Source organism: Ambystoma mexicanum, chromosome 5p (genome assembly GCF_040938575.1).
Source record: "Ambystoma mexicanum isolate Mex_15411 chromosome 5p, UKY_AmexF1_1, whole genome shotgun sequence".
In the NCBI taxonomy this organism is placed as follows: Eukaryota; Metazoa; Chordata; class Amphibia; order Caudata; family Ambystomatidae; genus Ambystoma; species Ambystoma mexicanum.
In genome coordinates this window covers 1,238,680,064-1,238,699,640 of record NC_090930.1, presented here as the reverse complement: position 1 = coordinate 1,238,699,640, position 19,577 = coordinate 1,238,680,064, and positions in this window count along the sequence as shown.

Here is a 19,577-nt window from a genome sequence, read left to right as displayed (position 1 = left end):
ACAGGGCATGAGCGGGGGGTGGGGGGAACTGGAGAGAGACACGGGGCATGAGCAGGGGGTGAGGGGAACAGGAGAGAAACACGGGGCATGAGCGGGGGGTGGGGGGAACAGGAGAGAGACAAGGGGCATGAGAAGGGGGTGGGGGGAACAAGAGGAAGACACGGGGCATGAGTGGGGGGTGGGGGGAAAAGGAGAGAGACGTGGAGCATGAGCGGGGGGTGGGGGGAACAGGAGGAAGACACGGGGCATGAGCAGGGGTAGGGGGAACAGGAGGAAGACATGGGGCATGAGCTGGGGTTGGGGAGAACAGGAGAGAGACACTGAGCATGAGCGGGGGGTGGAGGGCAACAGGAGAGAGATATGGGGCATGAGCGGGTGGTGGGGAGAACAGGAGAAAGACACGGGGCATGAGCTGGGGTGGGGGGAACAGGAGAGAGACACAGGGAATGAGCGGGGTGTGGGGGGAACAGGAGAGAGACAGGGGACAGGAGCGGGGGGTGGGGGACCAGGAGGAAGACACAGGGCATGAGCTGGGGTGGGGGTAACAGGAGAGAGACACAGGGACACAGGGCATGAGCGGGGGGTGGGGGAATAGGTGGAAGACACGGGGCATGAGCGGGGGGTGGAGGAAACAAGAGAGAGACACCAGGCATGAGCGGGGGGTGGGGGGAACAGGAGAGAGACACAGGGCTTGAGCAGGGGTGGGGGGGAACAGGAGGAAGACATAGGGAATGAGCGGGGAGTGGGGCGGAACAGGAGAGAGACACAGGGCATGAGCAGAAGTGGGGGGAACAGGGGGAAGACACAGGGCATGAGCGTGGAGTGGGGAGAACAGGAGGAAGACAGGGGGCATGAGCGGAGGGGTGGGGGGAACAGGAGGAAGATACGGGGCATGAGCTGGGTTGGGGGAACAGGAGAGAGACACGGGGCATGAGTGGGGAGTGGGGGGAACAGGAGGGAGACACGGGGCATGAGCGGGGTGTGGGGGGAACAGGAGAGAGACATGGGCATGAGCGGGGGGTGGGGTAACAGGAGAGAGACACGGGGCTATGAGCGGAGGGAACAGGAGGGAGACATGGGGCATGAGCGGGGGGTGGGGGGAACAGGAGGGAGACACAGGGCATGAGTGGGGGGTGGGGGGAACAGGAGGAAGACACTGGGCATAGGCGGGGGTGGGGGGAACAGGAAAAAGACACGGGGTATGAGTGGGGGGTGGGGGAACAGGAGAGAGACACAGAGAATGAGCAGGGGGTGGGGGAACAGGTGGAAGACACGGGGCTTGAGCGGGGGTGGGGGAACAGGAGAGAGACACGGGGCATGAGCAGGTGTTAGGGGGAACAGGAGGAAAACACGGGGCATGAGCAGAGGTGGGGGGAACAGGAGAGAGACACGGGGAACGAGCGGGGGGTGGGGGAACCGGAGAAAGACACGGGGCATGAGCGGGGGTTGGGGGAACAAGAGAGAGACATGGGGCATGAGCAGGGGGTGGGGGGAACAGGACGAAGACAAAGGACATGAGCGGGGGTGGGGGGGAACAGGAGAGAAACACAGGGCATGAGCGGGGGGTGGGAGGAACAGGAGGAAGACACAGGGCATGAGCGGGGGTGGAGGGAAACAGGAGAGAGACACGGGCATGAGCGGGGTTGGGGGGAACAGGAGGAAGACACAGGGAATGAGCAGGGGGTGGGGGGAACAGGATAGAGACACGCAGCATGAACGGGGTCGTGGGGGAACAGGAGAGACACACGGGGAATGAGCGAGGTGTGGGGGGAACAGGAGGAAGACACGGGGCATGAGCAGGGGTGTGTGGAATAGGATAAAGACACGCAGCATGAGCGGGGTCAGGGGGAACAGGAGAGAGACACGGGGCATGAGCGTGGGGTGGGGGGAACAGGAGGAAGACACAGGGCATGAGCAGGGGGTGGGGGGAACAGGATAGAGACACGCAGCATGAGCGGGGTCGTGGGGGAACAGGAGAGACACACGGGGCATGAGCGAGGCATGGGGGAACTGGAGGAAGACATGGGGCATGAGCGGGGGGTGGGGGAACAGGAGGGAGACACCGGGCATGAGCGGGGGTGGGGGGAACAGGAGAGAGACACGGGGCATGAGCGGGGGGTGAGGGGAACAGGAGAGAGACATGGGGCATGAGCGGGGGGTGGGGGGAACAGGAGAGAGACAAGGGGCATGAGAAGGGGGTGGGGGGAACAGGAGGAAGACATGGGGCATGAGTGGGGGGTGGGGGGAACAGGAGAGAGACGTGGAGCATGATCAGGGGGTGGGGGGAACAGGAGGAAGACACGGGGCATGAGCGGGGATAGGGGGAACAGGAGAGAGACAGGGAACAGGAGCGGGGGGTGGGAGAACAGGAGGAAGACACAGGGCATGAGCTTGGGTGGGGGTAACAGGAGAGACACACAGGGACACAGGGTATGAGCGGGGGGAGGGGTAATAGGTGGAAATCACGGGGCATGAGCGGGGGGTGGAGGGAACAGGAGAGAGACGTGGAGCATGAGCAGGGGGTGGGGGGAACAGGAGGAAGACACGGGCATGAGCGGGGGTAGGGGGAACAGGAGGAAGACATGGGGCATGAGCTGGGGATGGGGAGAACAGGAGAGAGACACTGAGCATGAGCGGGGGGTGGAGGGGCATGAGTGGGAGATGGGGGAACAGGAGGAAGACATGGGACATGAGCTGGGGTGGGGGGAACAGGAGAGAGACACAGGGCATGAGCGGGGTGTGGGGGGAACAGGAGAGAGACAGGGAACAGGAGCGGGGGGTGGGAGAACAGGAGGAAGACACAGGGCATGAGCTGGGGTGGGGGTAACAGGAGAGAGACACAGGGACACAGGGCATGAGCGGGGGGCGGGGGAATAGGTGGAAAACACGGGGCATGAGCGGGGGGTGGAGGAAACAGGAGAGAGACACCAGGCATGAGCGGAGGGTTGGGGGGAACAGGAGAGAGACAAACGCCATGAGCAAGGGTGGGGGGGAACAGGAGGAAGACACAGGGAATGAGCGGGGAGTGGGCCGGAACAGGAGAGAGACACAGGGCATGACATTAGCCGGGAGTGGTGGGGAACATGAGAGAGACACAGGGCATGAGTGGGGGGTGGGGGGAACAGGAGGAAGACACTGGGCATGGGTGGGGGGTGGGGGGAACAGGAGAGAGACACGGGGCATGAGCAGGGTGAAGGGGGAACAGGAGAGAGACACAGAGCAGGGGGTGGGGGAACAGGTGGAAGACATGGGGCTTGAGCGGGGGTGGGGGGAACAGGAGAGAGACACGGGGCATGAGCAGATGTTGGGGGGAACAGGAGGAAGACACGGGGCATGAGCAGAGGTGGGGGGAACAGGAGAGAGACATGGGGCATGAGTGGGGGGTGGGGGGAACAGGAGAGAGACATGGAGCATGATCAGGGGGTGGGGGGAACAGGAGGAAGACACGGGGCATGAGCGGGGGTAGGGGGAACAGGAGAGAGACAGGGAACAGGAGCGGGGGGTGGGAGAACAGGAGGAAGACACAGGGCATGAGCTGGGGTGGGGGTAACTGGAGAGAGACACAGGGACACAGGGCATGAGCGGGGGGCGGGGGAATAGGTGGAAGACACAGGGCATGAGCGGGGGGTGGAGGGAACAGGAGAGAGACGTGGAGCATGAGCAGGGGGTGGGGGGAACAGGCGGAAGACACGGGCATTAGCGGGGGTGGGGGGAACAGGAGGAAGACATGGGGCATGAGCTGGGGATGGGGAGAACAGGAGAGAGACACTGAGCATGAGCGGGGGGTGGAGGGGAACAGGAGAGAGATATGGGGCATGAGTGGGAGGTGGGGGAACAGGAGGAAGACATGGGACATGAGCTGGGGTGGGGGAACAGGAGAGAGACACAGGGCATGAGCGGGGTGTGGGGGAAACAGGAGAGAGACAGGGAACAGGAGCGGGGGGTGGGAGAACAGGAGGAAGACACAGGGCATGAGCTGGGGTGGGGGTAACAGGAGAGAGACACAGGGACACAGGGCATGAGCGGGGGGCGGGGGAATATGTGGAAGACACGGGGCATGAGCGGGGGGTGGAGGAAACAGGAGAGAGACACCAGGCATGAGCGGAGGGTTGGGGGGAACAGGAGAGAGACAAACGCCATGAGCAAGGGTGGGGGGGAACAGGAGGAATACACAGGGAATGAGCGGGGAGTGGGCCGGAACAGGAGAGAGACACAGGGCATGACATTAGCCGGGAGTGGTGGGGAACATGAGAGAGACACAGGGCATGAGTGGGGGGTGGGGGGAACAGGAGGAAGACACTGGGCATGGGTGGGGGGAACAGGAGAGAGACACGGGGCATGAGCAGGGGGAAGGGGGAACAGGAGAGAGACATAGAGCATGAGCAGGGGGGGGAACAGGAGAGAGACATGGGGCATGAGCGGGGTGTGGGGGGAACAGGAGAGAGACACAGAGCATGAGCGGGGGGTGGGGGAACAGGTGGAAGACACAGGGCTTGAGCAGGGGTGGGGGAACAGGGGGAGACACAGGGCATGAACGGGGTGTGGGGGGAACAAAGAGACACAGGGCATGAGCGGAGGTGGGGGGAACAGGAGAGAGAGACGGGGCATGAGCAGGTGTTGGGGGGAACAGGAGGAAGACACGGGGCATGAGCGGAGGTGGGGGGAACAGGAGAGAGACATGGGACATGAGCGTGGGGTGGGGGGAACAGGAGGAAGACACAGGGCATGAGCAGGGGGTGGGGGGAACAGGATAGAGACTCGCAGCATGAGTGGGGTCGGGTGGGAACAGGAGAGACACACGGGGCATGAGCGAGGCGTGGGGGGAACAGGAGGAAGACATGGGGAATGAGCAGGGGTGGGGGAAACAGGATAGAGACACGCAGCATGAGCAGGGTCAGGGGGAACAGGAGAGACACACGAGGCATGAGCGAGGCGTGGGGGGAACTGCAGGAAGACACGGGGCATGAGCAGGGGGTGGGGGGAACAGGAGAGTGACATGGGGCATTAGCGGGGGTGGGGGGAACAGGAGAGAGACACGTGGCATGAGTGGGGAGTGGTAGGAACAGGAGAGAGACACGGGGCATGAGCGGGGTGTGGGGGGACCGGAGAGAGACACCTGGCATGGGCGGGGGGTGGGGGGAACAGGAGGAAGACACGGGACATTAGCGGGGGGTTGGGGAACAAGCGGGAGATACGGGGCATGAGCGGGGTGAGGGGAACAGGAGAGAGACACGGGGCATGAGTGGGTGGTGGGGGAACAGGAGGGTGACACGGGTCATGAGTGGGGTGTAGGGGGAACAGGAGAGAAACACAGGCATGAGCGGGGGGTGGGGGAACAGGAGAGAGATACAGGGCTATGAGCGGGTAAACAGGAGGGAGACATGGGGCATGAGCGGGGAATGGGGGGAACAGGAGAGAGACACAGGGCATGAGCGGGGGGGTGGGGGGAACAGGAGGAAGACACTGGTCATGAGCGGGGGGTGGGGGGAACAGGAGAGAGACACGGGGCATGAGCGGGGTGTGGGGGGAACAGGAGAGAGACACAGAGCATGAGCGGGGGGTGGGGGAACAGGTGGAAGACACGGGGCTTGAGCAGGGGTGGGGGAACAAGGGGAGACACAGGGCATGAACAGGGTGTGGGGGGAACAAAGAGACACAGGGCATGAGCGGAGGTGGGGGGAACAGGAGAGAGAGACGGGGCATGAGCAGGTGTTGGGGGGAACAGGAGGAAGACACGGGGCATGAGCGGAGGTGGGGGGAACAGGAGAGAGGCATGGGGCATGAGCGGGGGGTGGGGGAACAGGAGAGAGACACGGGGCATGAGCGGGGGGTGGGGGAACAGGAGGAAGACACAGGGCATGAGCTGGGGTGGGGGAACAGGAGAGAGACATGGGACATGAGCGTGGGGTGGGGGGAACAGGAGGAAGACACAGGGCATGAGCAGGGGGTTCGGGGAACAGGATAGAGACTCGCAGCATGAGTGGGGTCGGGTGGGAACAGGAGAGACACACGGAGCATGAGCGAAGCGTGGGGGGAACAGGAGGAAGACATGGGGAATGAGCAGGGGTGGGAGAAACAGGATAGAGACACGCAGCATGAGCAGGGTCAGGGGGAACAGGAGAGACACACGAGGCATGAGCGAGGTGTGGGGGGAACTGCAGGAAGACACAGGGCATGAGCGGGGGGTGGGTGGAACAGGAGAGAGACACGGGGTATGAGCGGGGGTGTGGGGAACAAGAGAGAGACATGGGGCATGGTCAGGGGGTGGGGGAACAGGAGGGAAACACGGGGCATGAGCGGGGGGTGGGGGGAACAGGAGAGAGACACGGGGCATGAGCGGGTGGTGAGGGGAACAGGAGAGAGACAGGGGACAGGAGCGGGGGGTGGGGGAACAGGAGGAAGGCACGGGGCATGAGCGGGGGTTGGGGGGAAGAGAAGAGAGACACGGGGCATGATCAGGGGTGGGGGGAACAGGAGAGAGACAGAGGACAGGAGCGAGGTGTGGGGGACCAGGAAGAAGACACGGGGCATGAGCGGGGGGTGGGGGGAAAAGGAGAGAGACACGCGGCATGAGCGGAGAGTGGGGGGAACAGGAGACAGACACAGGACATGAGCGGGTTGTGGGGGAACAGGAGAGAGACACGGGGCATGAGCGTGGGGTCGGGGGAACAGGAGGAAGACACGGGGCATGAGCGGTGGGTGGGGGAACAGGAGAGAGACACGGGGCATGAGCAGGGGGTGGGGGGAACAGGAGGAAGACACGGGGCATGAGCGGGGGTGGAGGGAACAGGAGAGTGACATGGGGCATGAACGGGGGGTGAAGGGAACAGGAGGAAGACACGGGGCATGAGCGGGCGGTGGGGGGAACAGGAGGAAGACACAGGCATGAGCGGGGGGTGAGGGTAACAGGAGAGAGACACGGGGCATTAGCGGGGGTGGGGGGAACAGGAGAGAGACACGTGGCATGAGTGGGGAGTGGTAGGAACAGGAGAGAGACACGGGGCATGAGCGGGGTGTGGGGGGACTGGAGAGAGACACGGGGCATTGGCAGGGGGTGGGGGGAACAGGAGGAAGACACGGGACATGAGCGGGGGGTTGGGGAGGAACAGGAGGAAGACACGGGGCAAGAGCGGGGGGTGGGGGGAACAGGAGAGAGACACATGGCATGAGCGGGTGGTGGGGGGAACAGGAGCGAGACACGGGGCTTGAGCTGTGTTGGGGGAACAGGAGGGAGACATGGGGCATGAGCGGGGGGTGGAGGGGAACAAGAGAGAGACACAGGGCATGAGTGGGGGAGGGGGGAACAGTAGAGAGACACGGGGCATGAGCGGGGGTGGGGGGAACTGGAGGGAGACACGGGGCATGAGCGGAGGTTGGGGGAACAGGAGAGTGACATGGGGCATGAACGGGGGGTGAGGGGAACAGGAGGAAGACACGGGGCATGAGCGGGGGTGGGGGGAACAGGAGGAAGACACGGGCATGAGCAGGGGGTGAGGGGAACAGGAGAGAGACACGGGGCATTAGCGGGGGGTGGGGGGAACAGGAGAGAGATACGTGCCATGAGCGGGGAGTGGTAGGAACAGGAGAGAGACACAGGGCACGAGCAGGGTGTGGGGGGACCGGAGAGAGACACGGGGCATGGGCGGGGGGTGGGGGGAACAGGAGGAAGACACGGGACATGAGCGGGGGGTTGGGGAGGAACAGGAGGAAGACACGGGGCAAGAGCGGGGGGTGGGGGAAACAGGAGTGAGACACATGGCATGAGCGGGTGGTGGGGGGAACAGGAGGGAGACACAGGGCTTGAGCTGTGTTGGGGGAACAAGAGGGAGACATGGGGCATGAGTGGGGGGTGGAGGGGAACAGGAGAGAGACACAGGGCATGAGTGGGGGAGGGGGGAACAGTAGAGAGACACGGGGCATGAGCGGGGGTGGGGGGAACTGGAGGGAGACATGGGGCATGAGCGGGGGGTGGGGGGAACAGGAGAGAGACAAGGGGCATGAGGAGGGGGTAGAGGGGACAGGAGGAAGTCACGGGGCTTGAGCAGGGGGGTGGGGGGAACAGGAGGGAGACGCGGAGCATGAGCAAAAAACACAGACCGATTTCTGGGACATGGGGTACAGGGCGCCACTATCTCCCACTTACCTTCGCTCTCAGACAACCCTGGCAGACCCTCTCCGGAAACCAGGAAACACCCAGGGTTCCTCTCGATGCGAACGATAAACAAAGATGACGCGCGTTTCTGAAAATACGACGCACTGCACGCTTCACCGCAGCCAAAGGGAAAGCGCGTCACATGTCATCAAACGTCACACAAATGCTTCCCCAATCCCTGTCCTGTCCATGGAGCGAACAGGGAAGTGTGTCTGCGGAGCGGACATAGATATCACTAATTTTTTTGACTTATATTTTTGTCATTTTAAAAAAAAACTGCTGGATGGATTTACACCAAATTTTTAAAAAGCACGCTTTCGGGACCAAGCTGCCGCCCCTGCTGCAAATTTGGTGTAAATCCATCCAGCGGTTTGGGCTGTAGGCGTGAGCAAAGTTTTTTCCCATTATGTCTTTTGGAAAAAAAGAAGTTTTGGGATCCCCCCTATAACTTCGCCCCCCCTGGACCAAACCTCACCAAACTTTGCAAAAGAATTCAGAGTGGGCCATATATTATTTCTGCAACGTCCTTGGTCCACGTCAAGGTTACATTTCAGCATTACTCTGCAATTTAAGGATAATTTTAATATCTTTTCCAAGCCTGCTGTGTTTGAGATTCATTTTTCTAAACTATTTAGTCTTGTTGTGGCTTGGTCACACATGGGTAGTGTAATTCCATGTACATCTAGTTTGTCTGTGCCGCTAATTTCCATTATTGGTTGCATTTCTTTACTTAACATTATTTCATTGAATTTGAAACAGCTTGCAAGAGTTGGCATTAAAGCCATACAATTGACATTTGTGTGGGCTAATTGTTCCATAACATCTGTAGCACATGCATTATCACCATAAACTGCATGAATGTGCCGGGTTTTCAATATTGCTTCTGCTTCTTTAGAAAGTATACCAACTCTGATACTTTTAAAGATGTTTGCATAAGTGAGATCTGCAGATTGGTGCATGTTTTCTGTTAATTCTCTGTATTGGAAAGGTTGCCAAAGGTTAACATTTCCAATGCTGCCAACAGTTTTACGGCAGAGTTTGTGTCCTAATGTTTTAAAAATAGGCTCACCTTTTACTGGTGTCAATTGAAGAAGATCTCAGAGCTCTTCCTATTTTGTTTTGAGTACTTCTTGTAATCTGAGGTGAATCAAAGCCAACATTAGGTTGGACACCATGCTCACTTCATCTATTAGTAGCATTTTCATTTGTTTCAATACTCTGCGTAGTTTCATTGCAGCTTCTGCAGAAAGTTTGTAATAATCTAATTTGTTTTGGTGTTCTACTGGCAGGAGTAGTAATCAGTGTAAAGTGACACCACCTATGTTGTAGGCAGCTAAACCTGTGGGGGCAGTGACAACAGCTGACAGTTTGTTGTTTGTCAATTGTTGAAGGAACTTACTGATGATTTTGATTAGGAATGTTTTGCCATAACCAGCTTCACCACTGACATACAATAGTATAGGTTTGTAATTTTGACCGGTGCATTCTTTGTTTTCATGTTGTACACCATGTGCAATTTATTTTGTTACTTTGATACTGAAAAATGCTACGTTGCTCATTGTTTAGCTTTGATTGTAGTATAGTTAATTCTTCTTTATCTTCATACTGACACATGGTGTTTTGTACTTCTATCATAGCTAATTCTGACTCATTTGTTATTAGTGGGTCTCCCAGTGGTTCTTAGCTTCCTGTGACAGAAGGTTGACTACTTTCAGGGGTGTCTTTATCTAGTTGGGCCTGGAGTTCTTCTTCGTGTTGCTGTTCATTGTGCAACATTGTTTTGTACTGTGCAAAGTTTACATCAGTTATACTGCTTTCATTTGCTTTGAAAGCATCTTCATATGAGTCATAGTTATCTAGCATGTCTTCTTCTTTTCTCCATGGTTTAAAGAGTTGTAGCAGGGGCATGTAATATACTTCTTTATGTTGAGGAGTCTTTAATGACAATTTGATATGATTAATTAAATTTGGTTTGGTGAGTTTTACTTTGTAGTTTTCACTTTGTATTTACGGTTTTGTTCATCAGGTTTTATATTATTTTTGTATGTGTAGTTTTGGGCTATGTGGTATAGACACATGGTTTCCAAAGTGGTACTCCTGTTTGGGTAGTATGTGTCCAATAAATTGTTTTTTAAAATGTCTTGGCTGATGGGATCATGTTTGGCTATTGTTTCTATATCTTCGTATGATTTTAGAACTCTTTTTCTAGATTTAGCTGGCCCAAGACTTAGCCATACTATATGTGCAGATTTACCATGCAATGCAGTACCAGTTAATCTGCTTCATAGGATCCACATTCTCTATGGGACAGCATTTTTATGCCCAAGCTGTATAATTTCTGAGAGACTGTTTTATCTGATGACAGGTCATTCCAGAGGTCTTGGAGCTCTTTCTTTTCTGATTTGGTTAAGTATGCTGTGACATATCGTGCACCTGCAGTAGATTTGTCTGCAATGTACTGCACATCTATGTTTGGATTCCATAAGTGGGCAATGATTGCATTGTAATCATTGATATATTTTTCTTCTTCTTTTCTTTTTTTGGACGAATTAGCCCTTGATATTTATTCCAATGATCATTGACACTTTTTTTTATTAACATTACAATAAGAAACCCTTGTACAGACTTTTCATGAAAGGTAAATGCACATGTGATGTCATCAGTGATGTCATCAATGACATTTGTGTGTCATCTTTGATGTCCTGGGTGTTAGTCTTAGCAGTGCACAGTGGTGGCGCGAGTTATGGTTGCTTAGCTTACCATAACTGGCGAATTTCAAGTGTTTTTCGGTTTTACTTGGAACCATTAACGTCCCTTTGACAAAGTTTTTTCACTGAATTTCATAGGTTTTTAGTAACGCAACTTAACCATAACGTCCCTTTAACAAAGTTTTTTCACTGAATTTTATAGGTTTTTAGTAGCGCAACTTAACCATAACGTCCCTTTAACAAAGTTTTTTCACTGAATTTCATAGGTTTTTAGTAGCGCAACTTAACCATAACGTCCCTTTAACAAAGTTTTTTCATTGAATTTCGTAGGTTTTTAGTAGTGCAACTTAACAATAATAACTTTCACTTTATATACATATCATATGGAAATGACTGAATCTCTTCCACTGTACTTGATGTCCGCGAACTCATTTAATGTTCGCGGACATGTTCGAAGAACAGTACCACTACCTAAAAAACTGTGGGGTGGTATGTTTGATTGTTATATCATAACATAGGAACATTTAACAAATTCCAAACAAAGCACACAAACACATTATATGCACTAATACATAAGAAATATAACCATATATACAACACACTAACCATTCATTTAAATGCACTATGTGCTAAAATGGAATATACCACAAGAAAATAAATTGGCTTCCAACATAATTACCTCGAAAACACAACAGAACTGAGAACAAGAGCAGACCCACTGAGTACATAGGACATATCCTACCTGAAATAGTAAGTATACTTAATTGTATTCAAATATTTATAAACTTTAAGTATTAGATAAAAAAATATATTAACTTTTTTTTTTCTCTCACAGAAATGTCTAGTACTCTGGAATGGCTAGAGGAACATTTCCCACATGAAGAAATGTCACAAGATAGTGAAACTAATGGTAAACACGTTATAATATAAACCATTTAATTATTATTATTTTGTATACATTTAACATATATATACTTTTTTTGTACAGAGGATACCAAAATAGAAAATACTTCAGAAAACCTGTTATGGATAACACTTTTCACAGTATAGAAGAAAAAATGGATTTATTGTTGACTAATTTTAATAATTTGAAAACTTTTGTGGAAGATCATTTTAAACCAAAAACCTCGTACCTTTGCCCCGCATGTACTTGTCCCTCCTCACCATATCCCAGTCAATTATCCCCAAACCCTCTCCATCCCTTCTTCACCTAATAACAATCACCCCTAATTCTCCTGTTTACGGACAGCGTCCTCAGGACACCCCCATTTTGTTTATTTGCGAACATTTCAGGACACTGCGAGTGTTCTTAGAATAGTTTCAGTTTGCTTGCGAACAAAACAGACACATATTGAGTCCTCAGAACACCCCCCATTCAGTTTATTTAGAACATTTCAGAACACCCGTGATGTCCGCAGACAAATCGAACACAAAAAGAATACCTAACACATAAAAAACACAACTTTCATCCTATCTCATACACTCCCACCCTCCCCAAACACTCCTACACACCAACACACTTTACTAAATACAAATTTTGAACAAAGTTTCACCGCTCTGTCCGCGGACGACTGCAAATCCAAGATGGCGGGCGCTACCGAAAATCTGACGCGCTTCACGCTCCACGTGTCCAATCAGCGAACATGTTGCATGTCCGCGAACATCACGCAAGCCGATTGGCCAATCAGCACACTGTCCGCGGAGCGAACAGGGAAGTGTGTCTGCGGACCGAATACAGATATCACACATTTTTTCTGACCTACTTTTGGCTCATTTTAAAAAAAACTACTTGACGTATTTTCACCAAATTTGCAAAAGCACGCTTTCGGGACCAAGCCGCTGCTCCTGGTCCAAATTTGGTGAAAATCCGTCCGGCGGTTTGGGCTGTAGACGCAAGCAAAAATGTTTTCCCTTTCAGTCTATGGGGGAAAAAAAAGTTTTGGGACCCCCCCAATAACTTTGCCCCCCCTGTACGAATCCTCACCAAACTTTTCAAAGAAATTCAGAGGGACCCAAATACCTTTTTTGCAAGGTTTGGTGAGGATCCGTCCAGGGAGAGCAAAGTTATAAGCCGCCCAAAAAGGGCTCTTCCTATGGAAACAGCAACTTAACTATAACTACATAGTCACTAATATATATATTTTGCAAAGTTTGAAGAGGTTTGGTCCAGGGGGGGAAAAGTTATAGGGGGGGTCCCAAAACGTTTGTTTTTTCCCATAGACATGATGGGAATAAACTTTGCGCACGACTACTCACAATCAATGCCACTTATGATCAAATGAATGCCAAACCATCACAGAAAAACGCATTATAGTGGTTATGTTGATGGAACATAGGTCACTTTTGGGATTATCCTGGATGGCGCATAATGCATACTGTATGCCGCCCCCATATGGGAGCTCCCTTTCTGTTGCTGAAATGCTAAAGTATTAAAAATATTGGATATCCCAGACATCATCAAGTGTCATTGGTCATTTTACAAGTGTAGTACGCCAATGCCTATTGGAATGTATAAACCACTTTTGAATGCCTTGCATGGCTAGCATAATCCAATACATCAGTAAAGTGTATCAAACATTATAAAGTGCCTAGTGCATAATTATTAGATGATAAAATGTACCAGTTCCTGTGTAGTGCATAATGCATAGATCTAAAATTCGGAACTTAACACTTTTAATAAAATGCATCAATCCAAATCACGTGCACCACTCTTTTGTCCAATGCATAGTGCAGCAAAGTAATACTAAAATTGAAATTCATTGTTGTACAGTGCATAGTATATAGAACTGCAAAGGGGGGACTTAGCTCATTTAATCAGGACCCTATCCTGTCAACTCCTCAACCTTCTAACTTGGCAGAAATTTCCACAAACTCTGCATCAACTGTTAAAATAAACTCTAATACACAAAAATATATATAAACAATGTGTACAATAACAATCAATGTAAACGTATTGTTGCACAGACAATCACCTATGAGTTAAAAATATATATGTATATATGTGATGACGAGCAAGTTAAAACCATGTTAAAATACAACTTTGTGTTTGCGGACTAGATAGTTCCGACAATTTGTTGTCTTTCTCAATTCTCGATGATTGCTGGAAGATTATACGTTGGGAAGAACCAAGGAAACCACGGGAAAGGGAACCATACGGGGAACAGGAAAGGGAGGGAATAAGGATTAATATCTAACACTTAACAATCATTGTCCTAAAAATGTATAGAGTTCCTCATCTATGTTGTGTCCATTTGGAAATTTACTTTCGAAATCCAATATGCAGCGAGTCTCTTTTTGTCTCAGAATCTTTTCTTTATCTCCTCCTCTTGGTCCCGTCTCAATTTTATGTATGCCGAAAAACCCAAAACTACTCATATCCTTTTCATGATGTTCTGCGAAATGTTTAGCCATTGGGTAATTGGCATTGTTGTTCACAATTGCTCTTACATGTTGTTGAATACGTGTTTTGAGTTTACATTTGGTGCTTCCTATATACCACTTGTTGCACGCACAGGTCAGCACATAAGCAACTTATTCCGTTTCACAGGTGATTTTTCCTGATATGGGAACCAATTGACCAGTGATCGGATGTTTAAAAGAGCCTTGTGTTTTGGCATACTTGCAGATGTTACACCGGGTACATTTGAAAAAACCCTCTTTTTTGTTGTTAACTAGCCAGCACATCTCTCTACTGTCCTTCTTCTAAAGATTATCTGTGGGTTGTTATGGAGGTTTTTATTGAGATCCTGATCTGCCATGAGGATTCTCCAATGATTGGTTAAGATCCGTCTAATCTTGGGTGCTTGAGTGTCAAAGGTTAGAATTAGTCGTGTACTGTCTTTCTCCATGTTTTTCCTCTCATTGTATTCAGTTCCTGCTATGAGCTTTGAGCGTTCCTTAGCTCTTGCTTTTAGGTATGCCCTCTCCACAACTCTCCTTGGATATTGTTGCGCGGTGATTATTATATATATATGTATGTGTGTATTTAAGAATGCATGTTTGTATGTTCAGGGTTGGCTCTTGAAGTGTACTGACGATAGAGAAATTTGACCAACTCTGACCATTTTCTCTGCAAAGATAGACCTGTGCTATCTTTATAGGCAATTTCTATAGATTGCTGATTTTACAATTTTCAAAAATAGGAAGTTATGATGCAATAAAACATATGGAATACAATGGAGAGAGCCCAAATTCCACAAGTGTGGAGTCCTATCTTGTTTTTTAGGACTTAAGACTACACAAGACTCGAAAAGATAGGACTTGGTCCTTTATCAACAGTTATCCATTCATCTGAATGCCATCAATTAGTTCAAAAAGTACACATTTTTATAGAAATTACAAAATTGTCTAAAATACATGATTAGACCCTCTAAAAAGATACATATGTATCGTATTAACAAAGACAAACATCATGCACAATCAATTCTAAAAAATCTTAGAGATACTAACGTTACTGATCTCTAATTAAATCCCTGTTGTGTAGTTCTTCTAGATCAGAGTTACGATTATGATTCATCGTTATCTTTTCTATTCTTCTATTCTAATTCTATTCCATTATTAGAATTAGAACATCCCGTCACTGGAATATTCAATTCACTCAGACAGTTTAATTAATTAGACTGACAAAAAAAATCTCGACATGTTTCAGTCCTCTATGTGGGTCTTGGGACTTTCTTCAGGAGTGGTGAATGTGAGGGGTTACAAGTGGGCTTTGGCCAAGTTAGGAATCCTCTGGCCTTCTCTTAGAGATGATAGTAACTGGTCTTCTTAGTGTGCAGGCTTTCTTGGGGGTCACCTGCAAAATCTCTCTTTGGTGGTATAAGTAAGGATCCAAATAGCTCCAAAAAGAGATTTTGTTAAAGGCTGAAGTGGTGGTGGTGGTGTGTAACCTGTGGTAATTCATGAACGAACCAGCTGATTTTCACAGATTGTTGCATAAACGTTTGTATGTTTACATGAGTATGCAAATTAGGATCAATTACACAATTTAGACACACAATATCTACAGAAGGGCTGCTTTTTATGGCGTGGGAAATAAACAAGCTTGATTTCTTTTCATAAACTTAAGGACTTGAAGACCAGAGGTGGTTTTGGCTTTCCAGACTCTTGTTACATATGAATGGGTCTGCAAACATTGGCTCTCTATTTCTTATCGACTACAACTCCAATGAACCTTAGCCATGAGGTTGCAGACCCTTGTATTGAATTTGACACTTATATAGCACCTTTTACTAATATTATAGTTTCAATGAGCTGGTGGTGGGTATGCCCTTGGGGACCAAAGTCCAGAGTGTTGGAGATCATGGAGCAGGAGTAGAGTGTGTGTGTGCGTTTGACCAAATAAGGCTAAGCAGGGCTGGTCAGGCTCCGGTAGAGAGCAACCCATTAGGTAATCCCAGATATCGGCCAGGGAGGATTCCGTTCCACAGAGGAGTCAGAACCCCCGATTGGGTTGGGATGAGGAGCCTATTGGCTTCTGTGAAGAGGTCAATTTTAAGCTTCCAATACTGGCTCACCCCTTTCTTTCACAACAAAGCATTCGAACACCCTGTTCACTTCTTGTGTCCATTACTGAGACCCTACTTACTTTTTCGCAGCGCTCCGGCCCTGAACAACTTCCATACCTTTTGCGGTTATTGCGTACCACTTCCCCTCAGCTTTCGTTGATATTGGTCAACCGCGTTACCGGTGTAAGTGACTCATTACTGGCTTAACTTATTCTATTGCAACTATGTCACATACAATGGTCTAAATAGACGTTTTTGATGTTCATCTCTACAGATAAGGATTTACCATCTAAGATCCGCTGTCTTGTTTGGACGAAGGCCTGGTTTTCCCGCCCCAGACCACCTCCGTTCTCTTGAAGTACCTCTCTCATTTTTATAAAAAAACACAAGGTTAGACTCTTTATATAATTACACAGTTGCTCACTCTATCTTATTTAAACTTCAATGCATTGACTTTCAGAAGTTATTCTCTATATATTTTTTCTATATATTCCCTCATTCGATCATAGCAGTGAAGATACTACTTACCTAGTGAATTGTCCATTAGTTTCTACAGGTATTAATGGAGGATAGGTTGTCCCCTTGAGGGTTAATATATAGTCAGTATATTCAAAAATGTCATACGTCCTGTTACATAGGTAATCCCTGAATGCCATGTGTTATTGTGATACACGTCCTGTTACATAGGTAATCCTTGAATGCCATGTGTTATTGTGATACATATCCTGATCTAAAATGAGTTATTTGGGAATGTTGTTGAACAAATGTTGTTAGTGTAAATATATTCCTAATGTACATATTATATATATATTTTTTCCTAGAAACCCTTGTTATTGCCCCTGATGAAGAGTGTTGTAGCACTCGAAACGCGTTGGGCCTTCCACAGCTTCAACATCAAGAATAAACAATCAAGAATGTTTCTTGTAACCTTACCTGATTCAAAGTCATTGTTTTGAACATATTACCGCTTTTTATGCATTACCATTTACAGACTTTCCTGAATTTATTAAGAAAAATCAATTGTTAAATATATCTACTTGTTGGTCTGGTATTCCAGATATTAGATAGTGTGCAGGGGACGTGAGTTCCCGGTTTGGGAACTTAAATTCTCTTCATTGTATTGTGCAACCAAGGTGTCATGGTTGCCCCTCTCTCCTCTGCACCTCATACCTGATAAGCATTTTGTCTAAACACCTAGTATCCAAGCTGACTATTAATATTTTAAACATTTTTCGTCACTAGGGTGTGCCATAGTTGTCCTATCCTTCCTTTCTTACTATATGTTTTCTGGTTATAATGTTACCCTAACAACATCGGTTGTTCGAGCTCTAAAACTCTGTAAAATAATCGAATAATGCTTTTTGTACTAGCAACAGGTAAATGGTGAAATCATAGCCTATTTTAGATTCATTTATGTATTGTGGAAAAATGTAATTTTTCTCTTGTTAGGTCGATCAATTTCTGTTATGTCTGTTTCCTTTGGGTTGTATAACTTGTGATCTCTTTTTGAGATTGTGTTTCTTCTTTGTAAAGGTTCATGGTAGAACCATATACAAATAAAAATAACAAAAAATCAAAAAATAAAAATAGGCACCTGAGCTGGCTGGAGCACAGCTCATTCACACACACTGATCTTTTATGTATAAATGAAATAAGGATACATGAGTATTTGCTTTGTAAAAAGATTACAGTATTTACAATGTATGCTACAAAATTTAAACAGAATGAAAAAAGACATGCTGTGTAATACTAAACTATAATCCTCAATGTTTCGGTTGGGATATGGTACTAAAAGAACAGTGGTGGTAAAAATAATAGTTGACTACAATAAGAGATATGTTATTCTGATTTTCCTAAATGTTTATATCCATCCGGGAAGGATAAGATGATTTACAGAGAATGTAAAAGTTAATCATATACTAAATCAGATGTGGTGGAAACATCAATACAGTTGCAGTATAAGGGTTGATTTTTTTATCTTTAAATACATTTCTGATTGCAAATATAATACTGTAGTAGCTTGTATATTTCATAATCCAGCATGTAGTATTTGTAATAATTGCTTTTGATTGCACCATTCCTGTAATTTGTGAAATATCTGCCTAGCAAACATTTCACATGAGGCGTCTAATATGGTTATAATAATTTAACCAGAAGGAGCATGATGATTGCACCTTTGTTGAACAGCTATAATAATAATACCTTTCAATTATTTAGGAATAGTATTGCCAAATTATGCACTTCAAATATAGTTTCTAACACCATAGGCCATTCATCAATTTTCCTTTGTATTTGATAAGTTGATAACCTGTCCGGGCCCAGATCCCTAGTTGGTTTAATCCATTTTATCAGGTGGCATACTTCTTCTTAGAGGACTGTGGTGGGCATCTGTAATCTTGTATTCAGTTAAATCACTATTTTCTTCGCTTTCATTTTTTTTTTTGCATCCTTTGTATACATTTGATATATTGATAGCACATTGGCCCAGGGCCAGAATTACTCTCGAGACTGATTGACAACCCTATTGTTTCTGCTATATATTTCCAACATGCTTTACTATCCGTTCTTTTCAACACATGAATTAACTTTATCACATTTTCAATTTTAAATTCAAGCTTTTTTCATGGTTAGTTAGTCATATTTTATTTATTTCCTTAATACCTTTTTCCCACAGAAATGTAATGGTATCATTAAATGACTCACTACTGACTTTATTCAGATATTTTTATTTTCAAGTATCTCATTATCATGCCATGTCAAATTGATTAGATGCCATTTTTAAAGAATGTTAATTTTTACTTCTGGAGCACTGACTTGTAAGCATGCAGAAAATGAATTAAAAATGTGTACTTTAGTATGCATACGACTCTGCCATTGTAATACATTTATCTTGGGTGCAAAGGTTTTGTTCCAGTAAAAAAGCATCCTCAGAGTTCATGAAATTGTATTATCTTTATATATCTTAGACTATGTTTCTCTTAATATAGGTTTGTCTCTAAGCATTGTGGGACATTGTATCTGCAAACACTAGGATGATGATCAGCATATAGAAGTGAGTTGTTTATTGGCAAAAGTTTTCAAGTAGTGACATGGTCAACTGAGATCATCCAATAATACATAGATAGAAATTAATTAAATGTTATTACGTAGGAGGTGCTGGTGTATCTCCAAGTGCTCTACCTTAGAGACAGAGAATATTAGGTTGATACA